Raw genomic sequence first — 16,783 nt, 5'->3', positions numbered from 1 at the left:
TGCTTTCGTTGCTGCATGTGCTCTTCCCCCAGACTTGGTTTTGGAGTTGAGTAAGTCACCATCAGTGGAGCTCTCTCTTTAAAAGATGAAGAGAACATTTGCTCCTTCTCCCTGTTTGGGGACTTGGATGAGATGAGGTAACAGATAAAGAATGGAGCCCCACCTCATTCTGACCACCACTCTTTCAGTTCCTTTCTCCAGGGGAAAAGAGTAAAATTCAACAGTATTAAGATTTTGTGCTAATGAGATAGACAAGACAACCAATCATTTATTAAATACACTTTCATGCCAGAAACAAATGTATTATACACATAAAAAGCACATAAAGCTCGGTAGTACTGTGGTTAAAAACGTGGGTCCGAGTTCAAGCCCTGCTCTGGAGTGACCAGTCATGTGAGATGGAGAACTGGTAGGTCGGCTTAGCCTCTCCAGGACTAGTTTTCTGTCCTGCAGAGACTGGGCTCCCTAGGCGTCCCCCACCCGTAGAGGTGCTGTGGGGTGTAAATGAAGTGCGTGGGCAGCCCGAGCACAGCTGCTCGTTCCTCCTATTTGCAGGATCACATAGCTTTTGCGGTGACAGCTTTATGACTGCCCCGTGTAGACTCTCAGTGCTCCAAAGGGATGCCTTGTGGTTTGGAGATGGGGTTCTCACTTCTGTAAATACCCAAGGATTGTGTTATTGGGCCGTGCTGATTTGAATCTATTCTTTAGAAAGTACATAGTGTAGATATATTTTTCAAGCATGCATGTTCTTTTTCTTTTATTATTTATAGTTCTACCCTCTCATCTCTTGGTGTGACTTTTCATGGAATCCAGGAAACAGTCCTAAGCTACCTGCCTCTTCACATTTCTCAGTGGTGGTTTTCTTCCCTGACTAGAAGAGGGTTTTGCAATAGGAAATTTTCTTTGTTCCCCTTTTCTTGGAGTCTCTCTGTTTGTCTTCCAATCTCTCAGTTGTCCATCTGTCCATTTATCTACCCACTCATTCTTCTGACTTGTTCCAAATAGCATTTCAAGCAGCTTACAGAAGAACAGATACCAAATAAACAGGTGAGAAAATGGGGTCAAGTTCAGACAGTGAGGTTAGGAGGTGAGCCTGTGTGAGGGTTGCAGGAGTGAGAAACACTCCTCTGCCTTGTGACTGATAAGATCGACAGCAGCAGTATGCCTGTGGCTCCCAGCATACACAGTGAAGCAGGATTTGTGGGAGATGCTCACTGGCTGTGAAATAAATAAGTGGCTTAGGAGAAGCCCAGCTTTTCCAGCTACTAATGTTTAGGAGAATATTTTGGGTGTCTTCCAAAATCAGAGTATTGCATCTTTTCTTTTTCAGAGTTCTATGTATAGTTGGTTACATTCTATTCCTGGAAATTTCTCCAAAATTGCTTCCCACGTGAGTCCCATGGCTCGGGAATAGGGTGATTCTGCTCATTGACAGGTGTTGGCCAGAAACAGAAAATGATAGCGTCAAAGGAACCTGGGATTTGTCAGTCATGTTTTATCAGTGCTGTAGATTTCAGAAAATGCTTTCACCTTTTCTCTCCATCTGAGGCGGCAGCGTGATCTCTTTCCAGCATCAGGAGCTCAGGGCCACGGGATGGTGGGGGCTGACTGCACTGCTGTCAAGACAAATAAGGTAGTCACCACAGGCGTGGTAGTTTTACATAGTGCATTTCATGCTCTTTAATAGGTTTCAACAGGTAGTTAATTAACTGAGTTAATTAACATTTAATAAATATGATGCTTTGTTGAAAAGACAGTCATAGGCAGAATATAAGTTGTGAACACTTTAAAAACGGTTTCATTACTGAAATTTCAGTAGGGAAGATTCAGTTTATCTTATTTACGCTTCTCTTTAAAAGTAACAAAGAAACAAGACAGAAAAAGCAGAGGATGATTTCTGTTCTTCCTCTCGGCTTGCAGGTGCCCTCACCTTCAGTGGCATCCATCCAGACACCAGCACTGACACTGGCCGTGCTGAGAACTGCCTCAGCCCTGAAGACACAACTGACAAATAGAAGGGGGCCACGCCCTGTTACAGCAGGTGCTCTCACTTTGTGGGTCCTTATGTAACTGTGTGGTGTTATTCAGGATCGCCCGTTCTACAATGTGTGACGTTGCTACGGTGTCTCCTAGTTATTTGTTTCTGTAAGTACTCGTGTATTTTTTTCTATGTGTGGTACTAGACGTCTAAAAATGCTTTTTTCAGATGAAAAATAATGTGTATTTAATATAAAAGTCTGAAAAAAGGGGCAAAAGTGTCTATCCTAGTTCCACTACTCAGAGATTATAATTAACACTTTAATATCTTTTTTCTGTTCTTTTCATCAGTGTGTATTACCTCTGTCATAAAAACGAGCAAGCACTCTGTGCCTGTTAACTGTGTGGAGACCTCCATTTTCCATTCGGCTTATTACACGTTTTTCTACAATATTCTGTCTCCCATGGCATGATTTTTAATGACCAGTATAGCATTCTGTCTTGTGGAGGCATCGTCCATTTTACTTCGGAGTAAATAAACTTTTAAATTCCATGTATATGTAACTGAAATACTGAAAAGAGAACTGTGGTTGTACCGAAAGGCCCCTACATCCCTTCCCCTTTTTTCCTGAGAGTAAAAACTGCTGACAATGTGGTGAATATATTTCATGACCTTTATGCCAATGTCATATATATATACACATACATACATACACGTATATGAGAAATCTATGTATATGTGTGTGTATATATATGCTTTATTGAAAAATAAGACCATACTATATGTTTTCTGCAGCTCGCTTTATTCACTCAGGGGTATTTCATAGACGTCCTCCCCCTCCAGACTCACCCGGTCCTTTCAGATAGAGTGGAGGGGTCTCCTGATGTGCAGGTTTGGTCTCTTGTGCAAGGACACCTTTCGTGGGAGAGTACTGTGGACAAGGCCTTGGACCACGCCGAAACACCAGAACTTTAGTGCCGAAAGCTCGCCGTGATTTACCACATCATTGTCTTGATGGTGGACACTTAAGTTTTCTCCATCTTCCACTGTCAGAAAGGGTGTTTGACTGGCATACTTCTTGTACAAATATTCCTGTGATCTTGTATAAGTATTCCTTTAGTTAAGGTTTCTGGAAATTTAGTCCCTGGATGTGACAATTACATGCATCACAGGCCCTTTCAATTGACTAGGAATTCCTTCTCCAGTGGGGAATGTAATGATGTAGAATAACTTATGGAACCAATTCTCTATTGCTGGATATGATTTCACTTCAGCTTTTCTTCTCACCATTGTAAACAGTGCTGTGTAAATGCTCTGATGAGTACATCTTTTTGAACTGATTTTTTTCTAAATGAAATGATTCCTAAAAGTGGAGATCAGTCTGTGTGTACAAAAGTTTTTCAGAGTTTACATATCCATTGACATGTCGTCCTCCAAAAAGATCGCTCACAGTTTGTTCTCTCAAAGATGGACACTAGCTAGAATATCTTTTAAAAATATTTGCCAATATGATGAGCAAAATTGCTTTTTCATTGTTTTAGTTTGCACTTGATCGCCAGTGATGTATTAAGCATTTTTCACTCATTAGCCATTTGACTTTTAAAAAGTGAATGATCCCTTTTGTCCTTTGCACACATTTAAGTGAGGGAGCTTCTTGTTGCTTTGTGACAGCTCTTTGTTTGTTATGAACATTAACCCCATGTCTTCATCAACATGTATCACAGAGCTTTTTCTTGTAATTTCTAGCCTTTCATTTTGTTCAGTAGGTTCATTTTTATTGTGGCCCAAACTAATCTTAAGGTAGTAATTGTCTTCTTTTTGGGTTTTATCCTTGATATTATTCTTAGAAATACTTTCTTATAATGTTATAAAGCTCTTGTGTAGATATTTTTAATCTGTAAGTTGGAGATGATAATGGTACTTGTTATACTGAGGAGAAGTTGAATTAATATGAGCAAAGGATTGTATTTGCTGTTACTAGTACTTTCTAATATTTACATCACTATCTGGAATTTTTCTTGTTGTCATAATGACTGGAATAGAATTTGTTTTTTCCAGGGGATTCTCTGATTGTCCCAAGACAATTATTGAATTCATACTTTGCTCTTTGATTTGAAATCCCACCTGTAAAAAATACTTATGTACACTAGAGTCTCTTTTTGAGAACGCGGTTAATTTCTGTCAATCTTACGTTCTTACTCCAGCACTATATCTTACATATTGTAAAAACTTATTTAATATCTGACAGCACAATTTTTTTGATTTTTTTTCCATCCCTAATTTTCTTGGCTAGTATTATGACTTTATTATTCCTGAAGAATTCTAAACTACTTTTTTCTAGTTAAAAAAAAAAACAGATAAGCGTTGTCATGGGATTATTTAGTAAGTTTTGAATTATCTTTAGGAGAACGTACATCTTTACAAAACTGCTTTCCTCCATACAATATGTTGATGTCTCTACATTCACACCTCTTACTTCACCCCTCAGTACATTCCTGTACTTTCTGCATGTACAACATGGGCATTGTTTTTGAGTTTATTCCATATTATTGTTGATGTTTTTGTTAATTTTGTAAGTGAGAATTTTTTGCTCTTATGTTTTTTAACTGTTAAAACTGACACCTAGGAAGGCAGATTCGGTTTGTGAATACTCACTTTGTAACTTCTCATTTAAACTTGTAAGTATTAAATACTTGTTACAGAATCCTTTCTTTTCTGTTTTTAAAAATTTGTAATATTCTCAAAATGGTCATAGCTAAGTAGTATAGGTGGGGAGACAGATGGAGAGAGGTAGTGTGGCTCATGTACAAACTGTGAGCACTTTCATGGCTGCCTTTACACTGGAAAAGCCGCTGAAGAGTCCAGGATAAACCAGGGATGGCTTTGGATGCACTTAAAAGCCAGCTTTCCTGCCTGTATGGTGAAGACTGGTGGGCGTGGCAGGTAGATTATCAAGGTCGATTGGAGGTTATTGGCTGCACAGAACGCTGTGTCTGTGTGAAGTGGAGACCATCGCCATGGGAAATGCTTGGTGCCAGGATCAATGCAGAGGAGCTGGGGAGCCTGTGTTAAGGATTTTCGAAACATGGGAGTGGGAAGATCAGACTCTGCATTCAGATCTGAGTTTGAAATCATCCTCTTTAGTTTACTGGTCCTCTGACTTTTGTCAAGTTATATACCCTCTTTCAATTCTTGTTTTCCTGTCTCTCAAAATAGGAGAATTACGGCCTGCTGCTAGAGTGTTTGATCAGGGTAAATAATTTATGTCTATAAGATGCCACGTACAGTCACAAGCTCAGTGAGAAATGGGCTGTCGCCTCTTCTTCTACAACTCAGTGCTTGACAAGACATGGGGGAAAGTTGGTCCCTAATTTGTGTGTGATGCAAGTAGGAACAAAATTAATGTCTTGCCTTTCCTTAGCAGTATTCTTACTCCTTTGCTTCATTTACTTCTTTCCTCCTTTACTTTCCCCTTTCCCCTCCTCCACCAAAACAGCCTGAGACTCTCTCAGAACACTAGATTCAAATTACTTTAAAGGTTGTCTCATCCTCATGAAATGAGAGTAACATAAAAAAATCTGTACACATCCCAGAATACATTGTATTTGACTTACACACACACATGCGCGCGCGCGCACACACACACACACAAACACACAATCAGGCTACCTCCCACTTGCAGAGGGAGAAGGACCACTTTTTATGAGTTTTCATTCACTGAGCGTGAGGACAAAGTCTGTTATGTAGACTTTCACCAGGCTTTGTGCATGGTGCTTTTAATTGGATTTCTGCTTTTTGGACATAGATATAGTCTCCTAATAGAAGAGAGAAAGTGGAGACATAGACATCCTTCTGAGATATTGGTGTCATCATATTTGAGTTGGAAAAGGCTTAAGGCAGCATAGAGTTGTAACATTTTATGGGTGAGAATCCATGTTGGTGTAACTTGGACAAGAACCTGGGTCTTCTGCCATCTTGTCCACAAGGGTGAGGAGGCAACTGGGAAGGGGATGGCAGGGATCGTTGTTTCTTGAGTTCCATGGTCTTGCTACTTTTCATTGCTCAGCTGCCTTTAGTTTATGTTCATGAGACCTCTCATGGGAAGGTCACTCTATCCTGATAGATTGAGTTTCTTATCAGCAAAAACTCTGGACCCACTCATATTTTCCAGAGTTTTCTGCTGACCTGCTGACACTTTATATAAATGAGACCTAAGTAACTACTGAATATAAAATCCTTTTTGTTATCATTTGCCCTCGAGTTCCATAGGAATGGTGTGCTGTCTCAGGTTGTCTAAAGCTAGATCTGAACAAAGATACGGTGATAGGCTGTGCTGCTGGACCCTCCAGAGTCGAATGGGATTTCCACGTTAGTTTTTAGAATCAGGCAGATGAGTTCATATCTTGCCTTTACTAGTTATTATCTTTGTGACTTGGGGGGAGAAGCTGTACTTCTTTGTGTCCAATTGTCTTTATCTGTAAATAAGTTCAGTATTTATTTTAAGGTTTCTGTTCTAGAATTGAATGAGCTAATTCCCTCATTTATACCTAAAATAATGATCGCGTTGTTCTATGCTTATGCCTTGGTAGTTGATTACTAAGGGTCTTGGCAGTGAGAATGGGGGTGGGGGGCCCATGAATAACAGAGCTTATATTCCAGGATATGCTTGTAAAAGACTGGATGTGCAGTGGATATTCAGTAAATATCCACTCCTTTCCTAATCTGCATTGATTGTGTATATATCTTTATACTAATATACGGACAATTTTTATTGCAATTTAAATATCTTTGTAGTATTTACAATATGTAGCTATAAAAATACGTGAAATAAATGATTTGAATTTTCTTTTCAATAAGCAAAACAAAATAAAATAGAAAAGAAAAAAGTTTTGAAGGAGTAGAAATAATTTTATTTCCGTGGAATCAATTCCGTATAATAGGTATTTTGGTTGTGTTGTTAAACAGCATATAAAATTGATAGGCTGTGACATACTGGAAATGAGGAAACAGTGGAGACATACTACCTCTAATGCAGTCATTTTGTTACCAAGTCCAAACTCGTTCTGCTTGCTGCATGACAGGCCAATAAATCGGGAGATGAGATGTTGGAGTAAGGAATAGTGACTTTATTTGAAAAGCTGGCATACCCAGAAAATGGCATACTGATATCCAGGAGAACTCTCTACCCCAAGTCAGAATTCAGTCTCCTTTTATACTAAAAAGCGCTGGGGATGTGGTTGGTTGTTGCAAACTTCTTGCTGTACAAATTGTTTCTCCTTGTAATCCTGTGTACTTGCAGCTGTCCATGTCGGTCAAATTATGGTGCCCCCGTAAACCCTCCAAAATAAAACAAAGGTTATTCTCTATTTTGCAACTTGCCATCTCTACATAAGTGTAGAAGAGCTAACATCCTTAAAGATCAGAGCCCGGACAATAGCCTAGCCTGGATATTTCAAGCTAAAGGCAACTTTCTTTTACAAAAGGTGCAGAGATATCAAGTCTGAGCCTAGAAAACAGGGTACAGGTTTAAAAATAATTGAACACATCTAACATGGAGTCAAATTTGTTCTTTTGTATTGCAATCTCTTTTTCTACCTCATAAATAATTTTAGTAAGAAACATGAGCAAATTTTTTTTACTTTTGCTTCTTAATAACGGATAAGTGTGTCAAATACACCTTTGTGACAGGGATGCTGTGCATTCCTTGGTGTCACAGCAAACTCTTGTTGGGGGTGGCCGACCCTGCAACATGTCTGATGTCCCGTGACTGTTGGTGAGAGTGCCCCTAAACAGGGGCTCTCTTCAGGAACCAGCATAGGTGCATTGACCTCGTCAGACCTCTTTTTCAGCTGCAGAAAATTTTTTCAGATACTCTGATGGAAAAATCACTCCAGCTGGGGATAACCAGGGAATAAAGGAAGAGGAAAAGGGCTTGGAGTAGAGTAGAAGAGAAGGACAGAAGTTCAGGGAGCCTGGGGGCTTGGCAGCGGGGCCTCGGGTAAGAGATGAGCAGAGGTGGGGAGGGGCCCGGCTACAGAACCAGCTCCTGCACTTTTTCCCGCACCCAAGCCACACAGCTTTTAAATGGGCCCAAGACTCTCTCCGGTCTGGATGTCACCCTGGGCAGAACCTTGAGAATCGAAGGTAAGGGCAGCACTCACCTAGGGGGTCACTGAGGACTTTGGTCAAGTCCACAGTGCCTTTTCTAGTCATGTGCCTTCACCTGTTCTTTATCTCAGGATCTGAGAAGCAGGAGGAAGGAAATCAGGGAGAGATCCAGGAAGACACCTGACTGTGTTAAGAGACGACAGTCACAGCGACACGGGGAGCAAAGACACTTGCAGCAAAGTAAAATGATTTCACAACTATTGCATCAGAGCTGCAGGTGTGAGAGAGCGTAAGCCTGTCTCAGAGTGCAGGGGGCAAGAGAAAAGGAATGGTAACATTAAAACTGACAATTGAAATTTTGTTAAATAGCCTGCTACCCTTAATTTTATCACTTGAATGTATGCAGGTGTATTTCTATGAGCATTTATGGGTTAACACAACCCCACCAGCCACTCTTGCTCCCATCTGGGATGGGCTTTCTCAAGCACAGTGCCCCTCCTGCTTGGGTGGGCCACGCTGCGGGTCCTTGCCTGGGGCCGGACGGATACAGGACACTGAGTCCCCGAGGCATGGCCTGGGAGGCATGACAGGAAAATCTCTGCTCTTGGCTGAGGGCCTCCTTTTCCCCCTGCAGTGTAAGAATGCCGGTGACTCAGTTAGAAGCATGCATCCAAGCCGTCCTTCCGTGTCATCACCATCTAGAAGCGGTGCCTGAATCTTCTGAATTTCTTCAGCATGTGGTTTACAATCACCTTCAACAAGTGAGTGTGTGTCCTCTTACAAGTGGAGGAATTGCTGCCGTTTTCCTGGAACTTACTCACCACTAGTCCATCAGATTTTTCTGTGCTAGGATTCAGTGTGGCCTGCTGAAAACTCTGCAGTCAGATCTTAACACCCTGATGAAGAGGATTATTTATTTTATTTCTTTATATGATAGTATTTTACTTTCAAAATTCAGAGTTTTCGGTTCTTGGAGGAAATTTTTCGGGGGTTGGAGAAACAACTTTACTCATACCTTCTTTGTGAACTGTTGCTATATGCCTCTCACCTGTCTTCTGTCACTTGTGAAGCGGTTCCATTTGTGACCCTGTCAGGGTTGTTCATGTTACAATTTCATAAACTGTAAAAGTACAGTCCCTTTTACTCTGAAGACATTCCACAAATACTACTTAAATCTGGGTGTTGTTGTAAGAAGACAGAATCATTAGAACATGTCCTTGCAGGTTGCTAGTGCAAAATCCCCAAATCAATAGTCTCGCTCAATAACTAAAATCTTTCTAATCTACCTTGGATTTGTGTGGATAAGTGAAGCAGTTTCCTAAGAACTCAAGACCAGGTTTAGAACACAGGCTGGTGTAGCTCAGCAGGTCCTCCCAAGATGATGCTCTGCCAGAGGGTGGGGCCGAGGGGAGACGGCGGGTCCTGCCCTCCCTGAGCTGACAGTTTGATTGCAAAGACCTTCACCAGGTGAAGAAATTGGAGTTTCTTCTAAGAACAGTGGGTTTGAAAAGTGTCCAAAAAGGTTGGGAGTGACACAATCCCATTTGTCTCAAGTAGGGGAGAGTGGCTGAGGGGCCACTTTGGAGACTCGTGAGTCCAGGTGGGCAGTGTTGGTGGCTTCATCTTGAGCGGTGGGACGGTCACTGGGTAAAAGCGAACAGATTGAAGGCATGTTTTGATGGTAAAAAGGAAAGGATGAATGCTGTCTGTGAAGGTAGGATGGAGTAAGGCCCAGGTTTCTGGGTGGATTAATGAGGTAAATGATGGTCCTGCTGTGCTCTGAGGAGGGAAAGCTGCAGCGGGAGCTCTGGGGGAAATCTGATGATTTCAGCTGTGGGTAAAGTGAAAGGCTGTTAGATGTGTGGCCTTGGAGCTCAGGTGAGAGCCCGTAGTGTGTCGGGGGGGGGAGAGGCTTTCAAATCTTTTTGTCTTGTGAACATACAAATAAGTATGAGTAATGACACACTTAACCCATCTATATTCTGGATTTAAAACCCAGTAACAATTTGCTATATTGACTGCAGGAGTTTTTAATTTTTTAATAGAAACAAAATAGTGGAGTAAGTGAACATCTTAGCGTTGATGTGTGTCATTGTATGTATTTTCATACTTCATCTGTTTATAAACATAATCTACAAAACGTTAACTTTCTTAGCATAAAAATTAAACAGAGACGTGACACACACTGTTGGGGGTTGAAGCTGATTTCTTCGGCAAATTATGTAGCCTCTCTGTCTTAGTTGCATCTTCTGTGACGGACCCCGGGCCCCTCATCACAGCTGATTTCCTAGACTAGTTGTTGGGAGGGAGGCTGCTGAAGGGAGTAAGAGGTGGCAACTCCTAGGGATACTGAAGAGAGAGACAAAAACAGATTGAAGGCGAGAAACTGAGTACAAATACCCTCAAAAGAGAAAAAATCCCGCAGTGTTTTGAGCCACTTAGCGTAAGGGAAACAAAATCACGTGGATCCAAAGCTCTTGAGCATGAGATTATTGTGGGTGGGAGGGTGTCATCAGAAAAGTGTTGAGAAAAAGGCGTTTTGGTTTCCCATAACATTTCCAGTAAGGATGGTGCGCAGAAGCGAAAACCACCCGCTTCACAGTAGATGGTGCTGTTTTGTGCGAAAATGACCAAAGATTGGAGACCAGTCATCAGCGGTGCTGGCAAATGAAGAGGCTTCTGGATTGGGTGGGGCACCTACTGTGACTTCCAGCTGACCTGCTGGCTGGGGGCTGTGAGGCGGGCAGTAGGTTTGCAGGGTGACCCGGGCATAATCCCTGGCTCTGAGTCTGCTGGTCTGACTAGCAGACCTGGGCACCCCCAGTCCTAATGGGGCAGTTCGGGGTGTGGCCTGGGACACCTGCCGTGCTGATGGCGAGAAGAGGGCTCCCCTGAAGGGGTGTCCCTGCAGAGAGTAGAAACGTCCTCCTGCAGGGGGGAAGAGCCTCTGAGCAGGAGGCCGGATGCACAGGCAAGACCAGCCAGAGAACAGAGGTTTCGGGGAGACGGAAGTCATACAGTGGCCCGAGCAGCCTTGTTTCTAAGAGACTGGAGGGAAAACATGCTGAAAAGGCAGGCTAGGTACAGACCCTGTGGTGAGTCATGAGTGACAATAAAGGACTGTTCAGGCAGGCACGAGAGAACTCTGTGGGCGTCCCAGCTGGGGCGTCACGCTGGAGGGAGGAGCAGAGTTATAGACTTTGTCACTTATTATCTGTGTGACTTTGAGCAATATCACCCTACCTCTCTCTATATATATCTTCATCTCTAAAGATGACACAGTGACAAGCTCGTGTCATCAGAAGGCTTAGTTTAGCTCTGATCCTCTGTGTCCTGTCTTGTCAGTGCTGCCCTGCAAGGTTCTGCAGCGGCTGCTCTTACCCTGAGATGGGAGGGCATAGAAGGAAACTGTAGCACCCGAGGGCAAAAGGAGTTGCTTTAAAAACAGACATGCAGCCGCCTGCAGCAGCAGACCTACAGGCAGTTTGGCTGATGGTCGTGGAGAGGTCTTTGGAGGCCTTAGCATCGTCTTAAGACTTGTTTTCCCTTGGGGACCGGAATTGTCTTCGCAGATTAATGCTGAAGATTTGGGCTTCTGGCAAAGCTGTTTTCAGAGATGGGTATATACGTAACACAGCGTATAAAATAAAATGTTTTTATTTAATATGTGAGGCTTTGCAGCTGTTGGGAACAGCTCTGATGGCCTGGTCTCCTCGGTGGACACTAGGGGTCAGCAGAGCGTGCGGGAGGGCAGGCAGCCAGCCCTGCTTCTGCGGGGGGTTCTCCCCAGCAGGGCACTCTGCAGAGTTGACTCTTGTCTGAGTTTTGTTCCCAGATGAGCAAACAGCAAAATAATGAGTTCTGGTGGGATTGTATAATGACAGGAAGAAAGAGGGAGCCGTAGATTTTCGTGACTAATACACGCTTTTGGTTCCTGTGTGTCCCTTTACAGAATTGACGATTTGTGTCTATTCTGGGACTTGATTGAAATAAACATGCAGCCTAAAATTTAAGAGTTATGTTTTATTTGTCGGGAGGACTCGAGCCAGGATGACCGCCTCTCACAACACTCTGAGAGACTGCTCCCAAGAGTAGGGGAGAAGCTAGGATTACATAGGAGCTTTACAACAAAGACCAGGTAGTTGGAACAATAAAAGATTGCTTGTTATCTAAAGAAAGCCAGGTATCTCAAGTTCAAGTGTTTAGTGCTTAGCCATTTATGGGATAAAGCAATCATTTGGGTCTTTGAATCCACACATTTGACAAGCACCTAGCTGTCTAGGGCCAGTATCCTGTTGTTTCTTATTTGAGTCCGCTCAGAGGGCACCCCTGTGAGTGGCTGAGAGGCTGGGCTGCAATCCTGTCCTCACTGGGGCTGGCAGCACCCGCTGATGACTTGGTTTCAGCATTCTTTGTTTACAGACATGGTTGCAGTATTTTCATTCACATTGTAGTATTTTCATTCACAGTGCTCCCCCATGGTCCTAAATTCGACCAATATTTTGAGAGACATTTCATGACCAATTTTGTCCCACGGTGCTAGAATGGCTCATTCCTAGTTCAGGTGAAGAATCTTCGGAGCTGCCATTCAAGGTGTTTGGTTTTTTTTTCAGGCCCTGTTGATACTGAAAGTTCTCTGGGTCGCCTGTCTTACTAGTCTATTTTGATCCAGGAAATGTTTGCCCTTCGTTGCTTATTCCCATACCTAGAATCACACTATTAAATTTATTTTATGCAGGGTTCTAAGTTTAATCTATTTCTTCAAGATGCTTAGCCATCATCAATCTTGTAGGCCTAGTTACGCATTGGGAAATGTAAGAGACAACAATTTTATAAAATAGACAGTATATAAGTAATACAGCTAGTAACGTTAATAATGTCACGAGTAAGAATTTAATACTCGAGAAGTTATATTTTGGGTTAAAATTTTGCTTGTGTTTCTGATTGAGTCTGAATGATCTTATGAGGAAGTTCATATTTATGATCAGGCTCAGGGAAGTTATTAATTGGCCAGGTGATGTCTCCCACCATGTAAGATGAACAGTGGCCTAAATAGAACTATAATTTCTTTTTAGAATAACGTTTCTCAGGGCTATCTAGTTAGATACCTGGAGTAGGGAAACCCACCAAGGTAAAACAGAAGTAATAGACATAGTTAATTTACCATAAACTTAACAATTGTTGTAGTTCATAATCAAAGGTTGGAGAAATTGTCAAAGTAATTAGTATACAGGCCTGGTCCAATGTCTTGGGTTAGCTGTCTACCTCAGATGTCGTCTTCTCATCCTGACATGGTAGCTTTTTCTCCAGTTGGGCATTGCTTTAAGGTGGGCAGTGCTCTATAGGCCATTGCACTGCAGGGAATGTTTCTTATAGGAAATGAATCTGAAAGTCCGTTTCCTTCAGCTTTGGTGTGTATGGTCTAGTTAAGCATACATGATAAAGGGTCCTTCCATTCAGGTTGGAGACAGTTCTTTAAGTCATGCCTGTTCCAGGATGTATAATCCCCTGGCTGTAGGTCATGGGGCATTGGAACTTTACCCAAAGTTAGATTACTGAGGTTCAGAAACAAAGCTAGGGTATCCTTTTAATAATTCAATTAAACTTTTCAGCAATTTCACATAACAGAAAGGAATGATCTGGGAAGTGTCTTACTAAATAAAGACTTCAATTAACAAAACTAGAATTTAATATCCACTAAAATATAAACTTTTTTCTCTATAAAGTTACCCTCATTTTTCTCAAACATAGCCAAATAAAGATTTATTTGTTTACAAGTTAATTCTGATTATTTGATCATATAGGCTTTTTTAAATTGGCTGTGTTGGAACTTTAAATAAGGAGTCTCAGGGTAGAATGTTAATAAGGTTTTCTAAGGCCAGGAAAGCCACGTCAATGGCTTGACATGGATTTCTGCCGTACAGATTTAGGTAAATTATTTTCTAGTTAAATTCCTTAAAGTGCATTGAGATTCCTATATCTGTTAGGAGATGATCTTCCTAATTTGTCTGATAGAGCCACTGGGGACCTAAGAGTTTTTAGTCTCTTGAGGGATCAGATAGAAAATATAACTGTTCCAAGGCTGCTTACATAGGTATAATTTATCAAATTGCTGTGAATCATAACTAGCTTAAGGAGAAGAGATTCTTTATGTCTGGGAAACAGGTTTAAAGCGAGTAGTATTTCAGACAAAATCAAAAATTATAACCATATTCATCAGTTTACTCAGTCCCATGTAACTAATTCTTTTAATCAGAGTTTTCTTTAGACCTTTAAAATTTCTTCCCCAGTTTAGTTCAGTGGTATAGTTTGAAGTTTATTCGAAACCAGTAAATCTTCTTGAAGAGCAAGCATTTTGCAAAATCATCAGAAGAAAACAATTAACTGTCTATAAATGACAAAAGATTTAAAAGCATGGTAAAACACCATTACACTATAATTGGTAATGTAACCTGGTCACAATAACCAGAATTATGACTGGTAACATTTCAGATATACCAGAATTTTAGGGAGTCCATAAAATTTCTGTAATATCTATATTAATATTTTCTCATACAATATAACCTAGGAAGACTTATTATTCATTTGACAATACCATGTTATTTAACATGCCAAATGAAATTTACTAGTTTAAAATCTCTCTTTGGGATGTTTCAGGGGCCCTCTGTAGCATCCCAAACTTAACTGGAGATTAAAAGAACTTTAATTAAAAATTGATATTTGGGGAGCTTTTTGAAAGATTTCAAACACTTGGTCAGATAAACATATAGATCACTGTAAAGTAGTACTTATTCATTAACAAGATAATTCGTCAAAGGTAAAGGCAGAACAGATCAGTTAAGTGGTATAAGAAGTTTTACAATTTGTTTCTGAGGGTGGATTATCATTTTAAGAAAATTTCGTCCTCTTAACAGCGAGAAAACCAATTCTATTCTTGTACCAGCTTACCTCTGAGATTCATTTACATTGACCAAGTTGATTCTAAACTTAGCCAATTTCGACCACGTACAAAACCCTTTCCTCAGGTTTCCTCTTCCACAAGCCTTCCACAGCTTTCTATATTCATATTAGTGTGTCCCTTATTTTCTCTTCCATTCAGAAGTAACCAGCTTCAGTACAATGTCACCATTTTTCATTAACAAAATATAATTCCATTTCTTGTATCTTCCCTTACAGATTTATCTTACTTTCCTAGGATAATGAGATCTTTCCCTTAATAATAGAGACTATTTCAGTGTGGCACCAACCATTTATTAATATTTCTAAACACCTTTAGTTTCTCTGTAAGAGGAAGTTAAATGTTATGTAATTCATATTTCAATCTTATTTTATCTGAAAATGGCATAGCTATTTAATAAAATCCTATCATTTAACTTAATTTAGCACAACTCTAGAATTTAAAGATACCAAAGATTTAGAGATTATCTTATGCATACATTTTAAAAATGTATTTGAAAGAATTTACCCAAAGTTCTCATCTCATTTGCATTAAATTTACTTAAATTTTTACCACACCATATTAATACTTTTTTTGACAAATCTGCAATGAATGTAACAGGATCTTATTTGACTTTCATTAAACCTAGGTACAGTAAAGGTATTATACATAATATTGATGACTTTAAAGATGTCTATATTAATTAGAACATACTTAAACAAAACAATATCACTTTCTTTTGTTTGTTTTTGTGCATTGTATCTAATTTTATAGAAAACTCTCTGGGATCCCCAAGTTTGAGCCAAAGAGCTTACACCCTTCCCAATTTTTAATATGATTAATTGGTCTGTTGTCCCAATCATTGATGAAGTATCTCAGTATATAAATATATATATATATATGTATGTATATTTTAGCCCTATACATACATACATATTAAACTGTGGTAAATAAAACAGACTTGTTTGAACTTGAATGTTGGGGGGCAGTAGGTGATCCCTTTGGCCTTTTTTTTAATTTTACGTAGTGTAGTATCAAAATCATGCATCTAAATCCAAAATTGTCCATTTTATTTATCTCATTCAAAATAACAATATAAAAATAATTATCCATTTGGGATAAGCCCCTTAACTTTTTTTTTTTCATTAAGAAAAAATCGAAATTTTTACAATCTATTTTCCAGTTATTCAACCTAATTAACATTAATTGTTCAAAGTTTTTATTAGCATCCCTAAAACCATTGATGGGAAAGGAAAAACACAAATGTAGCTTTTCAAACCAGTTTTTTTTTTACCTAAGTTCTTAGATTAACCATTAGATATATTTTTCTATCTTTAAACTTGATTTTAATAGGTACCAAGAAAACAGCTGTTTATATTGAGAGCTCTTTCAACTTTCACCAATTTAAAAGCTTTTCCAAATTAAAGGATCCATCATATGGCCATCAACTTATATATATATATATATATATATATATATATATATATATATATATATATATATATATATATATATATCTAAACCAAAAAGATGAAGAGGATTTTCCACATGAGGGTGGGGGTGTTGCCTAAATAAAATTCAAAAGTTTACTCTGCAGAAGCTAAAGGCCTTTGTGGTCCAGGCTGATGCATAAAAGGTTAAGATGGCAAAATGTCTGAAAAATGGTACAATCAAAGGATTGTTGAGAATCCCAATTTACTTGCATGGCCACCATATGTGCACAATATTTGTACCTTTTGCATGGCAGAGTCCAAGAT

General features: G+C 40.0%; 1 protein-coding gene across 1 annotated transcript in view; it reads left to right on the top strand.

Annotated features, from left to right (window-relative positions):
* Nucleotides 1-16,783, top strand: part of LOC140693409 (trafficking protein particle complex subunit 9-like) — a 112,625-nt gene that overhangs the window by 20,115 nt on the left and 75,727 nt on the right. Inside the window, exons 1-2 of the transcript XR_012069144.1 lie at nt 1,924-2,148; nt 2,777-2,969. The gene's annotated coding sequence lies outside the window, so the exon portion shown is untranslated. Of the gene's footprint in view, nt 2,149-2,776 lie in introns of the transcript that reaches the window.

This window comes from Vicugna pacos, unplaced genomic scaffold (genome assembly GCF_048564905.1).
Source record: "Vicugna pacos unplaced genomic scaffold, VicPac4 scaffold_19, whole genome shotgun sequence".
Lineage (NCBI taxonomy): Eukaryota > Metazoa > Chordata > Mammalia > Artiodactyla > Camelidae > Vicugna > Vicugna pacos.
This window is presented reverse-complemented; position numbering and strand designations above follow the sequence as displayed.